The sequence below is a fragment of the Halichoerus grypus genome, chromosome 1, assembly GCF_964656455.1.
Source record: "Halichoerus grypus chromosome 1, mHalGry1.hap1.1, whole genome shotgun sequence".
NCBI lineage: Eukaryota > Metazoa > Chordata > Mammalia > Carnivora > Phocidae > Halichoerus > Halichoerus grypus.
The window spans coordinates 90,569,744-90,595,426 of NC_135712.1; the positions used below are offsets into that span (position 1 = coordinate 90,569,744).

General features: G+C 34.5%; 1 protein-coding gene across 7 annotated transcripts in view; it reads right to left on the bottom strand.

Moving 5' to 3' along the window:
* The window catches only part of NLGN1 (neuroligin 1), an 827,564-nt gene that overhangs the window by 658,338 nt on the left and 143,543 nt on the right, over positions 1-25,683 (bottom strand). For 4 of the 7 annotated variants that reach the window (XM_078069116.1, XM_078069104.1, XM_078069107.1 and 1 more), the window contains exon 1: positions 7,401-8,071. The exons of the other annotated variants lie outside the window; for them this stretch is intronic. The gene's annotated coding sequence lies outside the window, so the exon portion shown is untranslated. Of the gene's footprint in view, positions 1-7,400; positions 8,072-25,683 lie in introns of those variants that run through there. 7 annotated transcript variants of the gene reach the window in all.

The following is a 25,683-nucleotide window of genomic DNA, read 5'->3' on the forward strand; positions in this document are numbered from 1 at the left end:
AACAAATTAGAGTACAAAAAAATTCCTCATCATGCAGGGGTGTGCATGGATGGCCATACAGACTGGTAGCTAATTTCATTGTTATTTGGCAAAAAAAAAAAAAAAAAATGGGATTCTGAGATGCCATAGCTCTTCTGACAACACAAAGAAAAAGAGATCAAAGTGATAGCATTTCCTCTGCGTTCACATCTGAATATTCCTTCTACGGCCATCATTACAACTAATGGCTAAGTATTGGAGACTTCTTGTTTTGTTTTGGCGGGTGGCTGAAACAAACCATCCAACATTTAACTATATAAAATAAGTTTTACTTTCTGTTTACTCTGAATTTACTCTCAAAATCTCCAGATATTAATTGTTAAATCTAAAATCTAACTTAATAGTCTTGACTTCCAAATGAGTAAGAATGTGAAGGGGGTGAGAGCAACAGGAATTCCTAAGTTCATAAGACAGGATGTTAAAAAAAGAAAAAGCATGGGCAATGGTTTTAATGTATATGTAAAATACTGCAGGGCATACTTTCAAAACCAATTGGCGACCCTGTGATCCCCCAGAAGAAAATGAATAATCACTCAAGAGCTCAAGAGAGACAGCAAGGTAGGGTTGATTACTTCCCTTGATATTAAATTGATGCTTTTGTCTGAAAGGGGCCACTCTTGGGTCACAAGTCATTGCTTCCAGAAGCAACTTAATTATGGCTGCCACTATTTTTATAGAGAAGATAGAACAACCTAAGAGCAGTGCTACAATCTTAATTCACTATTTAAACTTATTTTTGTTTCTAGTGAGTTGCTGTGCCTGGGAAGAGTGGAGAATTGCCATTCCTGGTGCCCTGCTTAATTAAAGTCCTCTTTAAAAAATCCCTTGTTGCCAGAGAATAGCTACAACTTTGGCAGAGGCAGTGCTAAGTTTCTCAGTATGGCCTTGTGCCAAGGTGTGTCAATCTTGACCCCTTGGAGGATGATTAGCAGAGAGGGGGTAGTTAAACCTTTGTGCCCATTCAGTCCCAGCCTTCTGCTGGAATTGGCAAACACTATAGTGACTATTGTTTAAGGAGTAACTGTCTACTAGGAACTGGACTAAGACCACCAACTCCTTTCACATAAGGCACCAAACAATGATAATGGCTTCCTGTCACTCCTGACCTGGCTTAGAGCTCAACCAGTACCCCAAAGGGGAAAGAATATTACATTTGCGATATTCTTCAGACATTCACATCTTTTATTTTCCCTTCATATTACACTTCTATTAATATTAATAATAACAAAATTCAAAACAATGCTCTAATTATGGGCATAACAGAATATAAATGAATAAATATTCACAAGAATTTAACATATACATGGAACATAAGTTGCTAAATGAACTCACCATCTAAATAAAATTGAATAGGGAACTCAGAATTATAAAAGTGTTAAAAAATGAAAAAAGTGTTCCAATAATCACCAAAACATCAAACTTCACTGTAGTTTAGATCTTACTGTCTATGTTCTAAGTGTCTGTAAATGTTTGACTAATTTTACTCCTTCCAAAGTTCCTTGAGCTATCACATTTTCTTCATGGCAGAAAATAACTCTAATGCACGTTTTGGTAAATTATAATAAGAAATAGTCCTATTACACTTGTAAGTCTTAATAAAATAACTTAATCAAAATTAAAACAAACCATGTATAAAAATCACTACAAAGTTTCAATTATTATTTGTCTTTGATTAAAATTTAATCTTTTAAATATATCCCTTTCTACCTTTGGAATTTTGCATATAACTTCAAAATATCTATCAATTCAAATAACAACTGATTGATGTTAAGAAAAAAAGGTAAAAATGAAGAGACCAAGTATTAAGCAAGAGGTTACATATTTAGTTGTTAATGTCCAAGGCTAGAACCCGTCTCTTTACTCACTTAACAAATACTTATTGGTCACCAGTACTGTGCAGGTATAGCTCTGAAACACAAGACAAAAACCCTTGCCATCATGGAAGTTATATAGACTATTACTACTGTGTTGTTTCACTGGGCAACATAGTTTACCTTTGTATATTCAACAACTCCTCAGAAGTTATTACTGAAGACCACAGGTCTGAATAATGGGAACTTTTGGTATCGATACTCATAGTAACACATGCATTAGAATACTTGGCATAGTTAAAGAGGTAATGAAACTAGTGACTGTTTTTTACCCATAAGAAAAAGGATAGATAACACTGTCACTTGTGTGTAAAGTTTTGGACAGCTAAGTAATATAGATTTAAATTAAAAATGACAGACGCACTGCCTTGAAACATAATGTTTACTGAAGTGAACCTTTATTCTTTGTAGTGCTATGGTTAACTATTAAATGGCTCAAGTACTATTTTTAGGTGTGAATATTGTGACAACTGTTGGTCAATGTCCTATGCCATAATCACTATTTTCTTGGTGATTTCTATCATAAGAGGAATGATTATCTTATGGAAAAAACTTATACTAGTGAAAATCCCAAGTTAGTTTTTATCAAATCAACATTCATTGATTTCATAAGTGTCCTTGCTGATTTTCCAAGCACAGTGAGTATTCCATATGACAGTATGAAAGTATCCACCATAACTATTTTTTAAAAAGACAACAAGAATTTTCAATTTACTGTGAAATGTTACCATTAACCTCTTTTTTTCTAAGACTCAACATTCACTGGGTGTGTCAAGGAAGAAAAAAGTACTGTTATGTTTAAGTGATGCCAAACATCTGGATAAAATCATAAAAAACATCAACTGGATGTTTGTTTCAAAAATGGAAGTTGTTGAGGAACATATATAAAACCTTCATTCGTTGCCTGACGTCTTTGCTCTTTTCAGAATATGTTATTTAGATACAGACAAAATGTAAGAAAACCACACTCTAAGAAGATATTTGCCCAATATTCTATCTGCTTCCCAACTTCTGCCCTTTCTCTCCCCACTGGCACTACCAAATTAACAAATAATCAAGCAAACAAATAAATACGTCTACTACTTTTCTAAATTATGTCAAAAATTAAACAGAATTACAGGTGCAATTAAATTGATAAGGAAGCAGATCTCTTACTGAAGCACCACTTACAGCACACCCAAAGGGATGGCCCGGGCTTCGTCAGGTAGTTCTAATTGCAGGCAGATGTGCTGTTAGAGAAGAAAACTACAGAAAAAGAAAAGGTTACTGTGTGTGGCCTGTCTCAAGGGAACTAGTATTATGTAAGAAAAGTGTGACTGGATACATAGTTAAAATACTAAAAAAATGCTACGGAAACCCGAGAAAAGTGAAAAAGTATATATCCTTCAATTTCATGAGTCAAACCCAAGCTTAACAACTTAAAGGCAGGTCCTAAGATGTCAACTGCATTAAGTAGGTCTAGTCTCAGGCAGGAACTTTATTTCCTGTATCACCGTGGGTTTTGATTTTACATCTGTAGCAATAACTTAACTTGCTTTTGTTCCAAAATGAATTTCATGCTCAACTTGTTTTTCTTAATTAAACTTCCTTTAGCAGTCCCTAATATGTGTATTATTAAAACTCATTAGTCCCATTCACGCTTGCCTGTCATTTTTTGGCTACACATTCATATATTGAAGTGTTCTGTTGCTATATATAGGAAGAAAATTAAATAATAAATATGGGGACTTGAACGTTTAATGAGTGTCAGGATGAGAGACTGCCTGCAAGGCCCATAAGGTTTCACACAAAAGAGGCATTACTGCTAAAGCTGACGTGCTGATACATCTCTGATCTATAAAGTCTGCAGTAATGGCAGCAGTAAAGCGTTTTGCCATTGACTAGAATTTCTCTTACATGCAACGGAAATAGGCACAGAAGAGATTATATTGACTGTTATAAAACGAATTCATATAAAATCCCCCAAAAGTTTAATGTCTAATAATTTCAAATGCCTGAAGTGATTTACTGGTTTTCTCTGACTTCAGTTAAGCTTAGAGTTGATCATCTTTCTCTCTCACACAGATTTACTACCAGATAGGTTGGTTTGTTTTTTTGGGGTGGGAGGCGGAATTTTAAAGGCAAAAATAACTCATATCCTTTTATAGCAACATAGTAATATTTGACATCATTAATGTGACTCCATTAATAACAAAGCCAAAATAATCAAATATGTTACTGTTAAGGAATCACTCTTCTTAGAAACAGTTGAGAATGTTGCTATCCCATGAGATTAACAGGTGAGCTACCTCAAAATATTTTAAAATTATCTTTTAAAAGGTATTAAAAAGGACACTCTAGATTCATCATGAATGTTCACTACTTTATTTTTTTTTTAATTTTCTGGGCTTTGCAAATTTGAGATATTAAAAAATTGAAATTTTACATTAACTGAAACTTTTGTTTTGTTTTTATGTATCTCAAGAGAGCATAAGAGATAGAAAATTTGCATTTTTGGATGCCATGTGTTAAATTTAAAAATCATTTAAAACTATTGCGCTTTTCATTTTACTTTCAATTAAGAGTGTGTAGCAATTTTCTTTTCAAAAAAATCGATTAATATAGAATAGCATGTAACTATATTTAATCATTTCAAAATCATAGAAGAAAACTGTAGGAAATAACAACTCCTATTGAATGGTAGGTTAGTTAGAACACATGGAAGGCTTTTGAGAGACTGGTACAGCTGTCAAACGAAGCTCCAATGTATGCAACATCAGTTTTTTCATAGTCACAAGCTTTGGGGAATCCAACACTATTTCTTGTCACACACGTCAGGAACTGTACTTGCAATTTTCTGGGGGTCATTGAGGGCTTCCATCCCTTCATCCCAAACTACCACATTTTGTGTTATTCTTAATCAAAATTGGAAGAGCTGATCAAGACCACCATATTCTTTTAAAAATCACAACCAAAAATATGTCTTTGGATAAGGTAGAACAAAATGTCATTAATTTTCTAAGTAAACTCTCAGGTTTTTCAGTTCTTAAAGTGATCTACTCTATTAGTAGAGAGCATTTCTATTACTGGGAAACTTGCTCTTATTTATTGGCTACAGTTTTAAAAAATTTTGTTGTGTGTCATTTTACTCTTATTTCCATCATTATTGACCTTCCAAAGTGGATCTACTACCTACAAAGTTACCAAAGTTTTGTGCAGGCACTGCTTATAGAAACCAAAGAGTAAGCCAAAGTTTCCCCTTTTTCTTTTCCACTGATGAAAGAGAATAAAATGAAGGAGTAGAAAGTATTGATGATTCCTAACAGAGAAAAATATTGTTCAGCCATGACAGATGCACTTGAAGCTGAGTCTTCTGCTTTGGCACTGTATGGCAAATGCCATGATCACCAGTTCAACAGTTGTGAAATATACAAATTAACTTTTAAAAGAACCTTCTTCCTCATGTTTCATATTCTCCATCTACTTATAGCAACGTTATATTCTCTACTAGCCCAGAAAGAAAAATTCCAGCTCACCTCCCATACACCTTCATTAATTATTTACTATCATCATTTAATGTGTTATTTACTAGCTGACTTCTTTTTTATTAATTTAAACTTTGAAAAAAAGATGTTCACTATTGTTGGACTGTGCGGCTAAGATCAGTGGCTAGAATGTACCAATACACAGAACATCCATTCTTCTAGCTCACCCTGCACATGAACCACGTGACTTAGAGCTGTGTAAAAGAAAGGCAAATCTAGCCTCTCAGATATCTCCTTAAAGCTAACAGTTGGGCTTATAAAAACTATATTTTGTTATTTTTGTCACCTTTAGACAAGCTTACACAAAATCTGCAGAAATAGGAAATATTTAACTTCACCACCATAGAATCCTTGGGAGACAAAGTTTTCTATTTTGCTATTTCATCTTAAAAAAGAAAAAAAAATGAATGGCATTGTGCTTGTTTCAGAAGTTAGATTTAAGAAACACATACACACACAAAACCAGGAAGAAAATCTGGCAAGGCTTCCCTTTCAATCCTAGGATTTCTGTTGTATTTGGAATTCCTGAAATAAGTACTGGGATGATGAGTGCTTCAGATGACACTGAAGAGTTGCCTTTCATGAGTTCACACATAATGGAGAGGCTTCAATGCTAAAGCCATAAAAGTATTTATATTCATATCATAATCTGTAAACATAAACCCCTGAAAAAATATCTGATGCTTTTTTTAAAAGATAAAATTGTATTAAAAAAATCATTATTTTATATTTTAACAATTATCTATCTCCATTTTATTCTAATGTATTTGTCTGTCTGAAGGTTTAAAATTTAACGAATTGGCCTTAAATAGGAAGAGCCAACTAAAATTATAATGCTGAGGTGTCCAAAGGTATAAAGGGGTGGGGGATATTCATTAGCCTATTTAACATATCTATATACATATTTTAAATGAATCAGTTCTTCATGTTATTGTTCTGAACCTATGTGTGTTCCAAAATTGGTTCAGAATAATATGCTTTTCTGGATTCCAAAGCAACTTTTAGTTTCTTAAGTCAATTAATATTACTCATTTAAGTATCATGAATTTTAATTCTATCTGCTGAAATTGATTTTCCTTCTGCAAATAATGATGAGCTTTTCTTGAGGGCTAAAAAATAAGATAATAAAAAGGAAAAAAAAAATTCCTTGTATTCAGCTGCAAGAAAATGTCTGAGAACGCGCGCGCACCGCTCAGTTGGAAAGAAAAGCCAGTGAGTGGAGAGGCAGCCAGGGTAGGGATGCATCAGAAATGCAGCCGGCTGCCTCATTCACTCGCCAGCCGGGGCCCTCGGCATAAAGGCTGCAACGCCTTCCTGGACTCTTCCAACTCCAAAAAAGTTACCTCGGACTGTATTATGCAAAGTCTTGCAAGTGAATTACAAGACAACATGTGTGGCCAGTCATCCACTTCTGTGTCTATCCAATGCAGTGACCCTGTAACCCTTTAGCGTTCGGCGAAGAGAAAGGGGAGGCGGGAAGGGGAAGAGAAAGGGGAGGGAGGGATAACAAGATAACACGAAAACGGCCAATTCCCACTGCAAAATTCCCGTACAAGCCAAGACAGCCGCCGAAACCGCGGCCGAGGCAGCAGCGATTTCTACTTGGGTTCTCCCCCTGCACATGCAGGTTTTCCAAGGCATCTCTGCTACCTCTCTTTAAAGTATCACTAGGAGGAAAGCACTGGATCCAAAAGGATCTCCCAACTGAGAGATTTTCAATGCGAAGTTGAGATCTCGGAGGGTTACTTGGCTTCCCCACCAACGCCACAAAATAAGGTTTTTAAGCTCGATCTAGGTAACTCCCTAGCGATCCACCCCGAGATGCGCGAGGTGGCTTGAGATGCGCGAGGTGGCTTTATATCCCCTTTTCTCTCCCCATTTCACGGGCGCAGCGTCCGCAGAACCTACAGCGCAGCGGCACCCAAACCCAGGCAGCCCCCTCCCAATAAAAGACCCCCACACTTACCCTCAGTAAGATAAATCCACAGAGGGAACCCCCTCATCCTCCCCTAGTCCCCTTCCAATCATTCAAGGAGACAGTTTCTACAACACTTCGCCGTCAAATTCAAGCTGAATTGGTCAAAGTATTTATCAGCTTCTAGACGCTTTTTTTGAATCTTGAGCACTGGTAATTCTAGTTTCAGAATTCGAGAGGCTTCCTTTTTTATTTGTTTTTCTTCTTTAAGCAGCCGCAACCCCAGTTTTGCGGCCCCCCCTTTTTTTTATTCACCCACGGACACTTCCAAAACGTGTCGATTGATCCTTTTTTCTCTCCAGATGAAACCACGATCCAGAATTCTCGGGACCCAAAGCCACCTCCATGTAAATCCGACCATCAGGCAAGAAATAAAAATGATCAAACAACGTTACTTCTTTCGGCTGCAATCAGATAATCCTACTAATCCAATAGATTTATCTCGATTGGAAATTGACCTCAAAAATGAATCCCTGGCGCTGATGTCCAGTAAAGCGATTTCGTAGCCCTGTTCGGGTGACCGAAAGAACTGTGGCTTCTTTCTTTCTTCTTCTTTTTAAAAAATCTTTTTGGATTCTGGGTGCACTGCTCGCAAAAAATGCGGAGGACCCTGGTTTTCCCCTAATATAGGTTTCTACTCCAAATCGGTGCAGGATGAAAAATGGTACAAAGATACCCCTAGTGGCTTGAGGTGATATTGCAGGGAGTCGCACTTTTTTTTTTTTTTTTTAATCCCCTCTCCTCACCTATTTTCCCCCCTCTGCCCTGTAGATAGATAACTGGCTGCTATAGTAGTACTCCTGCTTATAGTAGTTAAATAAGAAGAAGGCTGAACGGAGATTAACATGAATAGTATATGACTCCTTGAAAACATCGTCTGATCCTTCTTCTTTGTTTTACTTTAAAGACTGAATCTTCTGTGCTTTCTCCCCAGTATTCCATCTTTTTTTCAACAGTTTCCCCCAATGGCATTTAGTAGCTAAAATGCCAATTTAGAGCAGCTAGTGATTTCAAAACAAATGTATTTGTTTCCTGAATAACTATAGATACCCAAAGAAACCCCAAGCGACCTGAGACGTGCTGCTTTCAGAAAACAAAAAACAAAACAAAAAATACTTAACATTGTGTTTTCTTTAGAGTTATATGATTATGGATACATATTTTTTTAGACAATCTCTTCTCATTTTGGACTTTTGATATTCATTCAACAGAGCAGTAGATGGCTTCTGCAAGCCTATGGTCAAAAAGCTAGACCTAAGGGTCATTATATAGTTCTCAATGCTGCTTATCTGAACCCTTTGCAATTCAATCATCTCAAGATTACTACTAGCATTTTTGACAAGTTTTAGAAAAAAAGCCAATGCAATGAATTTCAAGATTCCATTTTGGTAAGCAACATTTCACAAACTACTGTGTTTACCAAAGACCCAGGAATCTTTTTAAAAAGAGGATTCTGGTTTGGTAGGACAAGAGAAGGAATGAGATTCTGCTTTTCTAACAAGCCCTCTGACCACACACTGATTATCAAGGATTTAGTAAACTTGGGAAGTTGAATTCATTTTCATGAGAGGGTGCAATAGCTGCAAGGATTCCACCATCTTCTTCCTTAAACAAACTGAATAATTAAGCCTTCTTAGTCAATGAGCTATTAAGGAGTCAAGAGACCTTCCTTCTATTACTGGTTTTGTTATTAATTGACTATGTGACTTTGAGCAATCACATTTTGGCCCATAGCTAATTTATCTATTAAAATTGAAGAGTAAACCAAAATAAATGAATAAACATACCTGTTCCTAGATGGGAGACTCAATGTTGTAAATTAATAATGTAATTATTATTAAAAGCCCACTATAATTTTTCACGGAACTTGAAAAGTTAATCTTAAAATGTGTTTGTGGGAGCAAAGGGTCAAATTTGTCAATACAATTTTATATACAATACAGTTAAGAACAAGGTATGGATAATTTTCATATGAACTATTAAGACTAAACAGAAAATGACAGTAACTGAGGCAATGTAGCTTTGGGTCAGGGATAAAATTAGTCCAATGGAATAGAATAGGGAGCTCAGAAATATATCTCTGAATTTATGGGAACTTTATAAATAACAGGTGGCATGAGAGAGCAGTGAGGAAAAATGAATTATTCAGGCAATAGATTAGGCATATGAAAAAATTATAATTCATACCTAAATACGTATTTAAGGTAGGATAAAGCCTTAAAGATGCAGAGCAAAACTTAAAACCTTTAGAAAGAAATAGCTTTGTGATTTTGGGTAGATGGGAATAGAAGGGTTTATTAAACATTAAGATATAAAAAGTTAAGTCTATAAAGGAAAAATGTTATTTTGATATATTAAAATTAAAAATTTATGTGCATCAAAAAAGTCAAGGCATAGACTGACGAAAGATATTTGTTATTCATGTAACCAAAGAAGGATTAGTATCCAAGCACATAAAGCTTTCTTACAAACCTATAAAGACAAAAAATTATGATAGGAAAAAATGAGCCAAGATAAACAGTCAATTGGCAGAAGAGGATTCTCAATGGCCAATAAACATCTGAAAAAGGTACTTTAGTTATTAAAGAAATACAAGCTAAAATGATGAGATACCATATCATAGGCATGAAATTGGCAAAAATTTTAAGTCCAGCAATATGAAAGAATGATAAGAATGTGGAGAAACCATGGAAAGTATATTAGAACAATTTCAGAGAGCAGTTTAGAGATAGTTGAAGGCTCTCATTTCCTAAAATTGAGTCTCTCTACTCCTGTGTACTTCTCTTCACATGTACAGAAAAAAAAAAAAAATTGCAGAATTACTTGAAAGAGAAAAAAAAGGAAAAGGAAGAAAAAATATAAACACCTTTGGATAAATAAATAGACAAGTACTTTATAGAATAATCACATGCTGTGAAACTAGAAACAGTAAAAAGAAAAATGAATGCACTATAGCTATTTGAGTTAGCATGGATACATCTCAAAAATGCAATCTGGAGCAGAAACAATAAAAGCAGTTTGCAGAAAGATACCTGTGGGATGATACCATTTATGTATCAAGTTTTAAAATGTGCAAAAATAAATATATATATTTTGAGTATATTTATATGTGGCAAAAGTATATAAACATCCATGATAATGATAAACCTGAAATTCTGCGTAGAGGTTATCTTTGGGAAGAATGGAGGTTAATGACATTGGGAAGAATCACAGGGAGCTTCAGCTGAATCTTCAATGCTTTATTTCTCAGACTGAATCTTGAGTACACAGATGTTTATAATATTACATATAACTTGTTTATATGTCTGAACTATTTCATTAAAATGAAATATTTAAACTAGATGACTTCCATGAATCCTTTATGGTATTAGAAAATTTTCTAATTAGAATAAATATATAGAGAAGTGAAAAGAAATAGTATGGGAGTTTGGAATTTCATAATGTGCTTTCTTTTAAAAAATCTGTAGTACTTTTTATTTCTAAGAAGTGGAAATGGATCAATGCTTATTTGTTTCTACAACAGATACGAAAATTCCCAGCTAGTAAGCAAAAACCAGCACCCAAATGGAGAAAAGTGTGGTTGAAATAGGGGGAAAATGTAATTCTCAACTAGCTCCTTCTTGTATTTTCCTTTGATCTCACATGGAGTAACCATGTCTCTGAAACTGTAAAACAGGCAATCAATTGATCATATTCAGTCCTGACCAGTTAACTGGAAACCACCAAAGCCAGAGTAACCCTAAGCCAAACTACAACACAAAAGATAATTTCTCCAGAATATTTAAAATACATATGTAAATTCAAATAGGGAGGTTATGTTGATATGAAATATAAGAACTGGAAATCTCATTTCAAAATCATCAGACAGTATTTTTCATAATTCATTCAAAATTGGAGAAGATATCAAATATTAGGAAAGAATTTTTTAGGGCCCAATGTTAGAAGTAAAATGAGTTAGATTAGCAGTTAATACCACTCAACTCACATTGAACGCAAGAAAGATGCTTGGACAAATCATCAATCAATTTTCAGAACAGCATTCCCAGGCAATAGCCAAAGCAGCTTTGTAATAAAGAAACAGAGAGGGGACAATTTAATGTCCTTTAGTGATAGAATAAACAAGGGGGAAGAAGCAGATGTAATATCCAAAATTTGGAGGGGCTGACATATTCTTTCAGCAACCACTTATTGAATACCTCCTGCCTACCAGACATAGTACAAAGTATTTCACAGGAGAGTTAACATTAAAACAAATAACCACCATAAACCCGTAGTTAGCTATTGATAATTGATTTGTTCATTGTAAATGGTTAGTAGTTATTCTGAATTAATACTTAACCATCTATGCTGAAAATGAGATATTAGACACTAATATAATATTGAAGGTTCATTTTCAGTGCATTTAAGTACAAACTGATGTGACAGGTTAAGGTAGTCAATGAAGGAAGAAGAGTAAAACAAGAAGAGGATGAGGGGTGGTAGAGAAAAAGAAGAAGACTGAGGATAAAAATACGAATCAAACTCATTTCTCTCCCTGGTGATTTACTTTACAGACAAGATAGAAACTTACTTAATCTTTGTATCCCTCAGAGTACAAATGATTAGTGAATGAATGCCTTAATGGATCAAAGTGTGAAACTAGTTGGTACATGAAGAAAACAAATTTATTCTCTATATTGGAAAGCTTTGCTAGTATCTCTTCAGAAAATGAAATTAAGAGAAGGAAAATAAAAAATTACTGTAACTAACAATAATGAGAAATGAAAGGCCAAGACTGGCAAACTTGAGTGCCAATTGGAATATGGGATTCCAATTTCATTGTGTCACTAAAATTTCAGCTCTGCTAAAACCTATGGTAGAATTACACATCCTATTTTGGTTTCTGCACTTTATACAAACAAAGAAACAAATGATTAATTAATACCAAACAGATCATGAAAAGAAATGGCATAGTTCTACTAAAAAAACAGATAAGAAAGAGAAGGCATATTGGAACTTGTATCTCCTCAAACCATGAAGGATGTGATGTAAAATGGGCTCATTCTGCATGGATCTGATAAGAAATTTTAACATGAATGGGTAAAGCTATTCAAAATCACAATAATGAATTTATCTGCAAATTCTAAAGAAAAAAGATCTTAAGAGTTAAAAAACAAAAAAGAAAGTATTTAATTGTTGCTTTTAATACAACAAGAGTCATTATGAAAAGAGGGTTATGATTTTTGGGGGGGATAATTGATATAACAGCACATCTTCTGTGACCAAGTCAAATCAATTAAGTTCTGCCTGGTGGTAAACATTTTAAGATGTTATGAAAGATTGGTATTCTACATCTAAAAAAAAATAACTTCAAAAATACTGTAAAACAGATTTAAAACAAGTCTTGGGAAAATATATTCTTCTACCATCTTCAGAACTCCCCTGATGTACCCTCATTTTAAGTGCTCAAGACTTGAATCTAAATGAATGGCAACTGGGAATTATGAAAGGCATAAAAATAAAAAGTATTGCGACATCACAGCCCTAACTACTGCAAAGATAGCTGTTTATAAAGAGGTTCTCTCTACAGGGAAGAATCTGTTCAGACAATCCTGCTTAATTAGAAAAGACTACTTAAAACACTTGACTGATACTGAATATTTCAGGTATGTATTGGGAGAACACACCTGCTTGAGTGCTAAATTTACCAGATGCATCTTTATATTTCATGATTTGAAGACCTGTAATGGAAACCAAGGAAGTAATGATCAAGACTAGGTATTTTAGAATGAGACTGTCACATAGAGAAATGGGGCTTCATGAAGATTAGTCTGAGATTCCAAAACATATGTTCAAAGTTCAGGGGCCTAAGTCAGAAATAAATCTAGATTTTTGAAACAAATTTAAATCATTTTGAACTGTTAAAAATTTCTAAACTTTAGTGCTGTTATGCTAATAATTAAGAATCTGTTCTGTTTCTTTTTGAAGGAGTACTTTTTTTTTACATCTATAATATATATTTAATCGGTACAATTATTCTTTACTTAAAAATATGTAAATTTTCATCTTCAAAGATTTTAGCTGTTAATAGCTTACTACACTATTATTTTACACAATATTTTATTATAGAATGCAGATTTTTATATATTTGTGAAATTGAATAATATTTACACCGACCCTCTAATAACTTCATAGCAGATTCTCTATTTTAACTGCTTTTGACCCCATCATACCATGATTGATTTTAATCCATTGAAATGTAACCTAGAATTAGTTAAATTATATAAAATGATCTTAAGTATTTTGTTAGTATTGAATAAATACAAACAGAAAACCATCTTATTGTACAGCATCCATTAAAGTTTATTTTATATTAGTTTATCCGAGTCAATGTTTGCTGTATTAGTAAAATTTACTATAAGCTTTGACTTACTTATGGAAAAGTCACATGAAAATTAATGATATGTAGTTCAATCTAGAAAGGAAAAGTTTTGTTACATTGCCATTTCATTGACTTAACATAACACGGGTTGGGTACTCTTCCTTCTCTGGATAGGATATTATGCTAATTACCCAATTAAAAGTAAACACTAGCTTGAATTTTCATTATTATTCAATTAGTGATTTGATGAACATTATCTATCTGCCCCAAAATATTTAGTTTCATAATTTCCTAAAATATTAAATAAAGGAGACCTTTAAATCACATCTTCAAAAAGAATGGATCTCTCTCTCTCTCAAACTTTCTCTCTCTCCCCGTGTGTACATGTGTCTGCATCTCTTTCTCTTTCCCTCTGACTCTGTCTCTCTCTGAGAATCTCTGAACACATAAATCCATCTCTTTAGTTAATTTTTTATCATTTACATCAAACCGGAAATTATGTCACAAATATTTCAAAAGGATGAATTTTCCTAAAATCATTTGTATTTAGTTTCAGAGCTTGCTTTTTGATTGTACATGAATAAAAATTATTCCCGCTGACATAGAAACAAAAAAATAGAATGAAGTAACCATATTAGAATGATATATTAAAAAGAGAATAGTCAAACTATATTATACTCAATGCATAAGAAGTTGTTCAACCTTCCAAGCATCCATTCTCAAAATTATGACTCTCAGCCTAAGTACTGTGGATTTTTCTCTAAAAATTTCCCAAACCTTCCTAGAATTAAGTAGATTATTCAGAGAAAGTAATGTTTAAAAATTTCAAAGAAAGATTTGTTATGTCACAAAGTTGATAGATTACCAGAGTAGATAGCTTATACGTTAATAGAAAGTTTAGCTATTATAAGATCAAACGAGAGTATAATTCTTGACTATCTGTAATATATTAAACCTAATTCACAGTTCACATCCTCATCATTTACAAGTCTGATAAAAGATACAGGAAACATCTTAATGCTGAAATTAGTTTTACCAGGACTCAAACTAATCATTAAAGCAAGTAGAGTACATTTGAACTATGGCCCAAAGAATTGCAATTTTATAGTCCTTGTATAGAGTCCATAGATTTCCTTTTGCTAAATAGAAAAAAACGAAGAAAGCAAATGACTAAAGTAGCCAAGGCCATGCTGAGGTCAGTGGCACTACTAGATGAGAAACCATTGCACCATGCCACTTTGGACTTGTTTTTTTGTTTGTTTGGTTGGTTGGTTGTTGGTATTAAAGTGTCATTGTTTTTAAAGTATTTGACCATAACCAAATTTCAAAAATTCCAATTAACAAACCAAAAAAGCACAACATTTAATATACTTAAAATAATTAGCAGAATAACGGCCCTTCAAAGATGTCCACATCCTATCCCTGGAATCTATGGATATGTTACCTTACATGACAGAAGGACTTTGCAAATATGATTAAGTTAAGGATCTTGAAATGGGCCCAATGTAATCACAAGGTGCCTTATAAAAGAAAGGCAGAAGATTCGGAGTCAGAGAAATAGATTTGATAACAGAAGCAGAAATCAGAGGCAGATAAAGGGACAGAAAGAGATTTGAGGATACTACACTCCTGGCTTAAAAGATGGAGGAAAGGGCCATAAGCCAGGGAATGTAGACAACCTCTAGAAGTTGGAAATGCAAGGAAGTGGATTCTCCTCTAGAGCTTCCAAAACAAATGCAGCCCTTGCCATCCCACTTTAGACTTCTGACTTCCTGAACTGCAAGTTAACAAATTTGTATTGTCTTAAGCCACTAAAGTTGTGGTAATTTGTTACAGCAGCAATAGGAAGCTAATACATTTAAGTAAAATATTAAAAATATTTTAGGAATAATCAATTCTGCCCAAGAGAAACATAATATGTGCTACGTATGTAATTTTAGATTTTCTAGTATATACTTTAACAAAAGAAGAAGGTGAGATTAAATTTACTAATATTTTAGTAATATTTTCTTTAGCCCAATATATAAAAATATAATTGTTTTGATATGTAATCATTATTAAAAATTATTAATAAAATATTTTATATTTTTCATAAAAGTCTTCCAAATCAAATGTATATAATGGATATCTAGGTGTCTAGAGTACATCTCAATTTGGACTAATTCCACTTCAATAGCTCAACAGCCATATATGGCTAGTGACGACCATATTGGATAGCACAGCTTTAGACTGTAAGAAACAAACTAAAAAGAAAATTCATACTTTATTCTATAGATGATTCTAATATTCTCTTACCTATAACAATCTAGATTAAGAATCACAAAGGCATCTAAAGAAATCAGGATGGTTGTACAGCCAATTTTCTGAGAAGTGTACTTAGATCAGAAAAGGAATAAAAACAAAAGAATAACATGAAAGAAGAGCATATTCACCTAATGATACTGAGTTGTCTGATGTTTGTGAAAAATGCTAAAGATAATAGAAAAGAAATTTCTCTGGTATTTTCAGCGCAAAAAGATAACCAAGTATAGGATAAGAATGACATTGCTTGGGGCCAACTATGTAATATGAAAAAATGACCAAGAGAAAAGCAAAACTATTAAGCCCTAGCTTCCAATTTCTCCATAAAGAAGAATGATGTTTGAACTGGAAAAAAATATGATGGTGAGAAAATGGTAAGAAAGCCTGAAGGTGATTTAAATTAGTTTTAAGATTCCAGGTTCAAATCAGCTACCTAATGGGATACTAGAAATATTTGAAGATGTGTTCTGGAACTAATATCTAATATCTTTTAGTCACCATGGAAAAATGTCATGAAAATTGTTAACTGTCCTGGTTGTCAAATAGAATTCCAGAAGCTTATGTTTACTATTCTTGATATTAATTGAAATTCTAGAACCCATGCTCACATGTGTTCACTAAGTATATGACAAATCAAATCTATTAGAGTTATTGGAATGGCAGGTCAAAAAAAGTAGTTTGAACTGTTTATCTTGATTTCATGCAAGGCCTTTTATAAAAAGCCACTCATGATTTTCATCTGGACAAAATTTTGAAGTATAAGCTGAATGTAGTTGAGTAGATCCTTTGAAAGTTGAACAATCATTCTTCTGTAGCATCCACTGAATATTCTTTGATGTCTACTTCTCTTTTCCCTTTTTGAGGGTTAAAATTTCTGAAAGAATTTGTTTTGTAATCAGGCCTTTCCATTAAAGCAAATTAGTCTAATGATGGGTATGAATGAGATGCTTTAGTAGGAGCCTGCCTTAGACCATGGACTTTTAAATAGATTACTTAAAGCCATTAATTATGTTTGGAATTATGCTTTTCAATGATGCTTTTTCAAACTATTTATAAATAAGGAGTTTGATATAAAGTATTTAAAGAGCAAATTTTAAGTCAAATATTAATTAAATTTAATCAAATTTTGACATCTAGATTCTCTGTCTGTCCTGGATTGCAATATAGAAACCAAGGCCTCCTTATTTTTAATTTACTCACTAATGTAAATATTTCTATTTAATTAATCAACCATATTTTTATCAAAAGGTATTTCTTATTGACGGTATTTAATTGGATTACAAGGAAATTTGGGTTGTAATTAGAGTAGTTTTAATAAAAGCTTCAAAATTAATCTAAATTTAAGATAAATCAATCAAAATACAACTCAATATCAATCTTAATTTTGGCTGCATGCATTTCAAGTGAACTTTTATGATGTAGTGACAATGTTCTTTAATCTTTTTTGATGGCTACACCTGGCAAAATTAGATAATCTTTCTCTATCCTCTACCCCCCAAATATATCAAGTAGATAAGAAAGCACTATAACAGACAAAATAATTAATAATAATAATAGTAATAGAAACAGAAAAGAGAATGAAGGCTCAATATAACTTGTCTCCCTCCTCCCATTCTCTTTCTCCTCCTTTCTACTTCTCTTATTTTATTTTTAATATACATATAATACTATATACATATATAGTATAATTACATATTATATTAAATATATTAAATATTTAAATACACATATCATAAAATATACATGGTATACAAATAAGGACATATATACTTCCATATGGTTATCACAAAGACTAATATTTTTACCTACTTCTTTGCTCTTGAGCATTCTTGAAGGCATGAAGATTTAATGATCATAACAAAAATAATGTCAACTTTGATTTGTTTAACACATCTTCTGTACTTGGTTCTTATTCTTACGTATGTCTTTCAAGTTTGAACAGTACATACAATTTTTCCTATTTTTACAGAAAACAGAAACTTGATAACGCTAAGTGACCTGCTGCCACTAACAAGGGATTAAGCTAAAATTGTATTCAAATTTAAATCCAAGCTTCTCGTACTTCCTTTTCACTGTGAAGGGAAGTAAGCTCAGAGCTGAAGACTATGGACACTGAAGAAATGACTCAGTGCTCAGGAGTTCATATGAATGGAATGGTCAGTTGTAATGACTCCCAAATGCACTTCTCAAGAGGCAGGGATAATGCCAGGATTAGGTTAGCTTCAGTCACCCTGCCTCACACAGAGCCAATGCTGCTGACTGTTCTGGAGAACAGTAGAGGATAAGGGTGTTCCCTGTAGCAAGACACCATGGTGATTTCACCCACTGAGAAGGCAGAACTATGTACTGAAGTGAGGGGCTACAAGAGGAGGGCATTGCCAAGCATTTAGCTTGGGAGCAGTTAGCAAAATCCTCTTTAAGTGACCAGTCAACTGAGAGAAAACACCCAGCCTGCCAAAGCCAACACTCTGGTTTGCTAGCAGAAGAGTTGGTTTCCCTGATTATCTGGGAAAGGATGCTGCCTAGAAACCACAGACAAGACCAACATTGAACGATGTAGCTAGATGCACCAGGAAAGCATGGTCAGAGTAGACTACGACAGCAGAAGAGCCAACTAAGGTTGGGGAGACAGATCATAGAAGACCAGGTAACAACAAGATTCTATATCCAGGAATTGCAAGTGACACTGGACTCCTTGACATGGACCCATATAGATTCATGTCTGCATGATTGTGCCAGCCTCCTAACAGGGCTCCACTCCCCTCACCTAATTTTCTTTCAATCTATTCCTCACACAGATACCAAAATAATCTGTTTATAAAATAAATCTAGTTGAAACACTTCTGTATTATTACCAGGATTTGTGGTTCTTGCCATACTTGCCCACTAGAATCACTTAAGGGGGCAGATTAAAAATACACGTGCTTGGGCCTGCCTCTCTGCTCCCTACAAACCAATTAAATCAGAATCTCTGAAATAAGTGCTGGGTCACCAACATTTTTAAAACACTCCCAAATGATTCTTATCTATAGCCCAAGTTAAGAACACTGACCTAGAGAGTACATTTTAGATGCCACATAATAATAACAAAGCTTTCTTAAGTGATGCGCAAAGTTTTTGTTATCAGATGGATTTGGATTCAATTCCTAAATATTTCACTTGCTCCCTCTGAATTTCTCTTTCCTCATCTACCATATGGAAATGCTACAATATGTGTGGGAAATGGCCTTCAATCTTTAGTCTTTCTCCTACTCTCTCTGTGTAGAGAAAGATCCTTTAACACATGTCTAAGTTTGCTATTGGGAATGATCAGTATTAACAGGAGGAAAGGTTGTTGCTTTTGTAAATACTCTATTAAAACACCATTACCACCAACAGAAAACCGAACGCCTAAACCTACTCTCCAGAACTCTGTGAGGAACATGCAATGAACAGCAGATACATAGTATTTCAATTTAATACATGTTCAAAGAGTGAATTAATAACTCAAGGAAACATCTTAGGATGTAAGGTTACTATCAATTTCCAATGAATTCTATAATGTTCACTAATACTAATTTTTCTTTTAATAAAACTCATTCTTATACACCTTGAAATCTGTGGAGAAAACTGCCCAGTACAGGGATTTTTATCTCATTTCTAGGTACAGGAATTTGAGCCAAGAAAAGTGTGACATAAGAAGTGTGACACTTCCATTAAATTACCTGATTTTTCATGCCAAGGGCATCTTTGATATGAGATTCTCATACATAGAAGCACCTTTCAGCATCGGTGATATTTTACTTAAGAATATCAATCATTTATAAAATACAGTTCACTAAGTACTTTAATATATCTAATTTTATTTGACTATTGAAAGAAAAACTTCTTGAGACAAGAGAGCAGATAATATTTGTTCCTTTTTATGATTGAAGAAATTGGGAAAAATTAACTTCCCTATGGCTGCTCAGTGCTTTGCCATGTGTAGAAATCAAACCTTGGACTTCCAGTCTGATGTTCTTTCTAATAGCACATATTGTTATTTTTTTTCCTAAATTGGCAGAAAGACCTCAGATAGTCTATTCTTGTAGCAATCAAAACAGTTTGGTGGAGGTAAGTTTTCAACAACAACAACAAAACACATGAAATTGTAAGGAAATATTTCAGGTAAAAATGGAATGATATAGTAGAAGGGAAGGAGGCAGGGGACCAAGAGCCATGTTCCTCCATCCCCACTGGCCTAGGAGGGCAACTTATAGCACCATTGGAAAACCACTTGCTTCTTTTATAGATAGGAACAGAAGTCTCAGAAATCAAGGATTTGGCCAAGAAGCCCACCCCATTAGTGACTTCATGTCTCTTGATTCCTAATCAAATGCTCTTTCTCCTATGTTATAATAATATCTTCTAGATCATGTGGGTGTAGATAGCCTTATCTACCACCTCTAAGTTGCTCACCTGCTTTCCTGTCCAGCCATCTCTCTCTCCTGCCATACATTACTTCTCCAAATGTGCCAAACTACATGTGGTTTTTTCAAATCTACCAAGCCCTTTTTTTTTAAGTAGGCTCCCTGCCCAGTGTGGATCCCAACATTGAGGCTGAACTCACCACCCTGAGATCAAGATTTGGACACTTAAAAACTGAGCCATCCAGTGGCTCCTACCATGCCCTTTATTAAGCATTAGACTTTTGCACATGGTTTTCTCTTTGTCTGTAAAGTTCTCTCTTTGAATGCCCTCTTTCTCAACCTATTCACCTTTTTAACTTCCACAGATCCATCAAATCTTACTTTAGTCAGCACTGACTCCAGAGACCCCTCCATAACACTACCCACCAACCCCACCCCTCACCAGCCCCCCACCCGACTCCTTACCTCTCCCACTCCCAAACCGGATTAGGTAGTAAACCTAGTTAATCTATGCTTTTCTTTATCTCTTAACACACTTGTACTTTCATTAATTGCTCTTTGAAGGAGAGAGTCTTGACTTTTTCTACCTTTATTCACCAATATTTTGAACCTATTCAGTGTCACAATAAACAAGATATGCAAGAATGAATAAATGTTGTTTTCTAAGTAATTTCTTACAAAGAAGCATGAATGTGGTACAGTGTGGTACATATTCCAGGGAAGCAGGACTCACTAGAACTTGCTGCATATGCTATATCCTGCTTCCAGAAAATAGGTCAACCATGATCCTCAGCACCTCCTAATTTACAGCTCTAGAACTTTCTGTTACCATGACAGAAAAACCTTGCCAGTTACCTATAATTAAACAATCTAATCCTTATTCATAAATTTGAACAGAAAACCAGAAACAGCAAGCATTTGAGGAAACCCAATAGCATTAAAAAGGAGTAACAGATAAATAGAAAAAAAAAAAAAAAACCTGGAAAGGAAATATATTTAAGGAAACAAAAGAAAAAATATATATTTTAAATTTAAACTGTTACTCTAAATGAGGTTCAAGGGACTGCTATTTTAAGAAAACAAATGTAGGCTTCTCTAAAAACACATCTATAAGAAAAAAAAGAGTTTTTATAGAATTTAAATATTGAAATGAGATATGTAATAGAAGCCCTGAGTAACCAAATGCACATGGGCTGCAGATTAATTTATAAACTGAAAGATGAAGTAAAAATACCTCCTTTAAGAATTAATACATAACGGAGAAACATTTATATGAAGGTTCACAATTCCGTGTTTTCCCATGGTTTCTTTTACATATGTTGTTTTTAAGGAAAACTTAATATAATAATCTTATTAAAATTATGTCTACTAAAGTATTTTCAAGTTGTACACAATGCTATCATAAAACTGACTGGATAAACCAGTACATTGTTAGTGTAAAATACTCTTTGTTGGAGAATAATTTTACTGTACTTTTTAAGAACCATAAGATTTCCATTGTATTTTTGCATTTTTCACCTTAGGCAAAAAAGTACTCAGAAAAGAAACACTGTGTTGAAGAAGTAAGTCCTGGAAATTCCTTTTCCTTCTGAAGCTATATTTATTTCCCTAATTTGTTTTTTTTTTTTAAAGATTGTATTTATTTATTTGACAGAGAGAGACAACGAGAGAGGGAACACAAGCAGGGGGAGTGGGGGAGGGAGTAGCAGGCTTCCTGCGGAGCAGGGAGCCCAACGCAGGGCTCCATCCCAGAACCCTGGGATCATGACCTGAGCCGAAGGCAGACACTTAACGACTGAGCCACTGAGGCGCCCCTCCCTAATCTGTTTTTTTAAACAATTTTTTGTTTAATAGTTTCGGCTATTCATGAAATATCTTAAATTGTTACTTGTAATAATTTAGCTTCAGGATTTTGATGCTCAGTAGATTTTTTTGTTAAGAAGGAAAATATCTCCCTTTTCCTTTATTGGTGAGTGCTGGAGCTAAACCTAGAGCAGTGATTTAATTATCTCTTTTATGGATTAGTGATAATCCAAAAGAAGAAAGATCCACATATGAAAGATGCTCATTGCAATATAATTTATAAGAGCAAAATTAGGAGCAATCAAAATATACAGAATTAACAAAATATTTAAGAAAAATATGGTAATATACTTGATAAACATTATTAGGAGATTACATAGCAACAGGGAAAAATGTTCAGGATACAATGTAAGTGAAGAAAACAGTATTCAAGATTAAATTTGTGCTCCTATTCCAATTACATAAAAATGCCAACATTTGGATTTATTTTATTTTATTTTATTTTATTATGTTATGTTAGTCACCATACAGTATATCATTAGTTTTTGATGTAGTGTTCCATGATTCATTGTTTTCGTATAACACCCAGTGCTCCGTGCAATACGTGCCCTCCTTAATACCCATCACCGGGCTAACCCATCCCCCCATCCCCCTCCCCTCTAAAGCCCTCAGTTTGTTTCTCAGAGTCCATAGTCTCTCATTGTTCATGTCCCCCTCCTATTTCCCCTCACTTCATTTTTCCCTTCCTTTTCCTAATGTCCTCCATGCTATTCCTTATGTTCCACAAATAAGTGAAACCATATGATAACTGACTTTCTCTGCTTGACTTATTTCATTTAGCATAATCTCCTCCAGTCCCATACACGTTGATGTAAAAGTTGGGTATTCATCCTTTCTGATGGCTGAGTAATATTCCTTTGTAAATATGGACCATATCTTCTTTATACATTCATCTGTTGAAAGGAATCTCGGCTCTTTTCACAGTTTGGCTATTGCAGACATTGCTGCTATGAACATTGGGGTGCATATGGCCCTTCTTTTCACTACATCTGTGTCTTTGGGGTAAATACCCAGTAGTGCAATTGCTGGGTCATAGGGGAGCTCTATTTTTAATTTTTTGAGGAACCTCCACACTGTTTTCCAAAGTGGCTGTACCAACTTGCATTCCCACCAACAGTGTAGGAGGGTCCCCCTTTCTCCACAACCTCTCCAACATTTGTTGTTTCTTGCCTTGTCAATTTTTGCCATTCTAACTGGTGTAAGGTGGTATCTCAATGTGGTTTTTATTTGAATTTCCCTGATGGTTAATGATGATGAACATTTTTTCATGTGTCTGTTAGCCATTTGTATGTCTTCTTTGGAGAAGTGTCTGTTCATGTCTTCTGCCCACTTTTTGACTTCATTATTTGTTTTTTGGGTGTTGAGTTTGAGAAGTTCTTTTAAGATCTTGGATATCAACCCTTTGTGTAGTGTCATTTGCAAATATCTTCTCCTATTCCGTGGGTTGCCTCTTTGTTTTGTTGACTGTTTCCTTTGCTGTGCAGAAGCTTTTTATTTTGATGAAGTCCCAAAAGTTCATTTTCCCTTTTGTTTCACTTGCAAACGTTTGGAGATGTATCTTGAAAGAAGTTGCTGTGGCTGATGTCAAAGAGGTTACTGTCTATGTTCTCCTCTAGGATTTTGATGGATTCCTGTTGCACATTGAGGTCTTTCATCCATTTTGAGTTTATCTCTGTGTATGGTGTTAGAGAATGGTCGAGTTTCATTCTTCTGTATATAGCTGCCCAATTTTCCCAGCACCATTTATTGAAGAGACTGTCTTTTTTCCATTGCATATTTTTTCCTGCTTTGTCGAAGATTATTTGTCCATAGAGTTGAGGGTCCATATCTGGGCTCTCTATTCTGTTCCATTGGTCTATATGTCTGTTTTTGTGCCAGTACCATGCTGTCTTGGTGATCACAGCTTTGTAATATAGCTTGAAATCAGGCAACGTGATGCCCCCAGCTTTGTTTCTCTTTTTCAACATTTGAAAATCGCCCTTGGCGATTCGGGGTCTTTTCTGATTCCATACAAATTTTAGGATTGTTTGTTCCAGCACTTTGAAAAATGTCATTAGAGTTTTGATCAGGATGGTGTTGAAGGTATAGATTGCTCTGGGCAGCGTAGACATTTTAACAATGTTTATTTTTCCAATCCATGAGCATGGAATGTTTTTCCATCTTTTTGCGTCTTCAATTTCTTCCATGAATGTTCTGTAGTTCCTAGAACATAGATCCTTTACCTCTTTGGTTAGGTTTATTCCGAGGTATCTTATGGTTTTTGGTGCTATTGTAAATGGAATCGATTCTCTAATTTCTCTTTCTACAGTTACATTGTTAGTGTATAAGAAAGCAACTGATTTCTGTGCATTGATTTTGTATCCCGCCACATTACTGAATTGCTGTATGAGTTCTAGTAATTTGGGGGTGGAATCTTTTGGATTTTCCACATAAAGTATCATGTCATTTGCGAAGAGAGAGAGTTTGACTTCTTCTTTGCCAATTTGAATACTTTTATTTCTTTTTGTTGTCTGATTGCTGTTGCTAGGACTTCTAGTACTATGTTGAAAAATAGTGGTGAGAATGGGCATCCTTGTTGGGTTCCTGATCTTAAGAGAAAGGATGTCAGGTTTACCCATTGAGAATGATATTCACTGTGGGTTTTTCATAGATGGATTTTATGAAATTGAGGAATGTTCCCTCTATCCCTATACTCTGAAGAGTTTTAATCAGTAAAGGATGCTGTATTTTGTCAAATGCTTTTTCTGCATCAATTGAGAGGACCATGTGGTTCTTCTCCTCTTACTAATGTGTTCTATCACATTGATTTGCAAATGTTGAACCACCCTTGCATGCCAGGGATAAATCCTTTTTGGTCGTGCTGGATGATCCTTTTAATGTATTGTTGGATCCTATTAGCTAGGATTTTGTTGAGAATTTTGGAATTCGTATTCATCAGGATATCGGTCTGAAATTCTTTTTGATGGGGTCTTTGCCTGGTTTGGGGATTAAGGTAATGCTGGCCTCATAGAATGAGTCTGGAAGCTTTCCTTCTGTCTCTATTTTTTGAAACAGCTTCAGGAGAATAGGTATTATTTCTTCTTTGAATGTTTGGTAGAAATCCCCAGGGATTTCAGGCCCTGGATTCTTGTTTTTTGGGAGGTTTTTGATCACTGCTTCAATCTCGTTACTGGTTACTGGCCTATTCAGGTTGTCATATTTCTTCTTGTTTCAGTCTTGGCAGGTTTCCAGGAAGGCATCCATTTCTTCCAGGTTGCTTAATTTATTGGCATATAGTTGTTGATAATAATTTCTAATAATTGTTTCTATTTCCTTGGTGTTAGTCATGATCTCTCCCCTTTCATTCATAATTTTATTAATT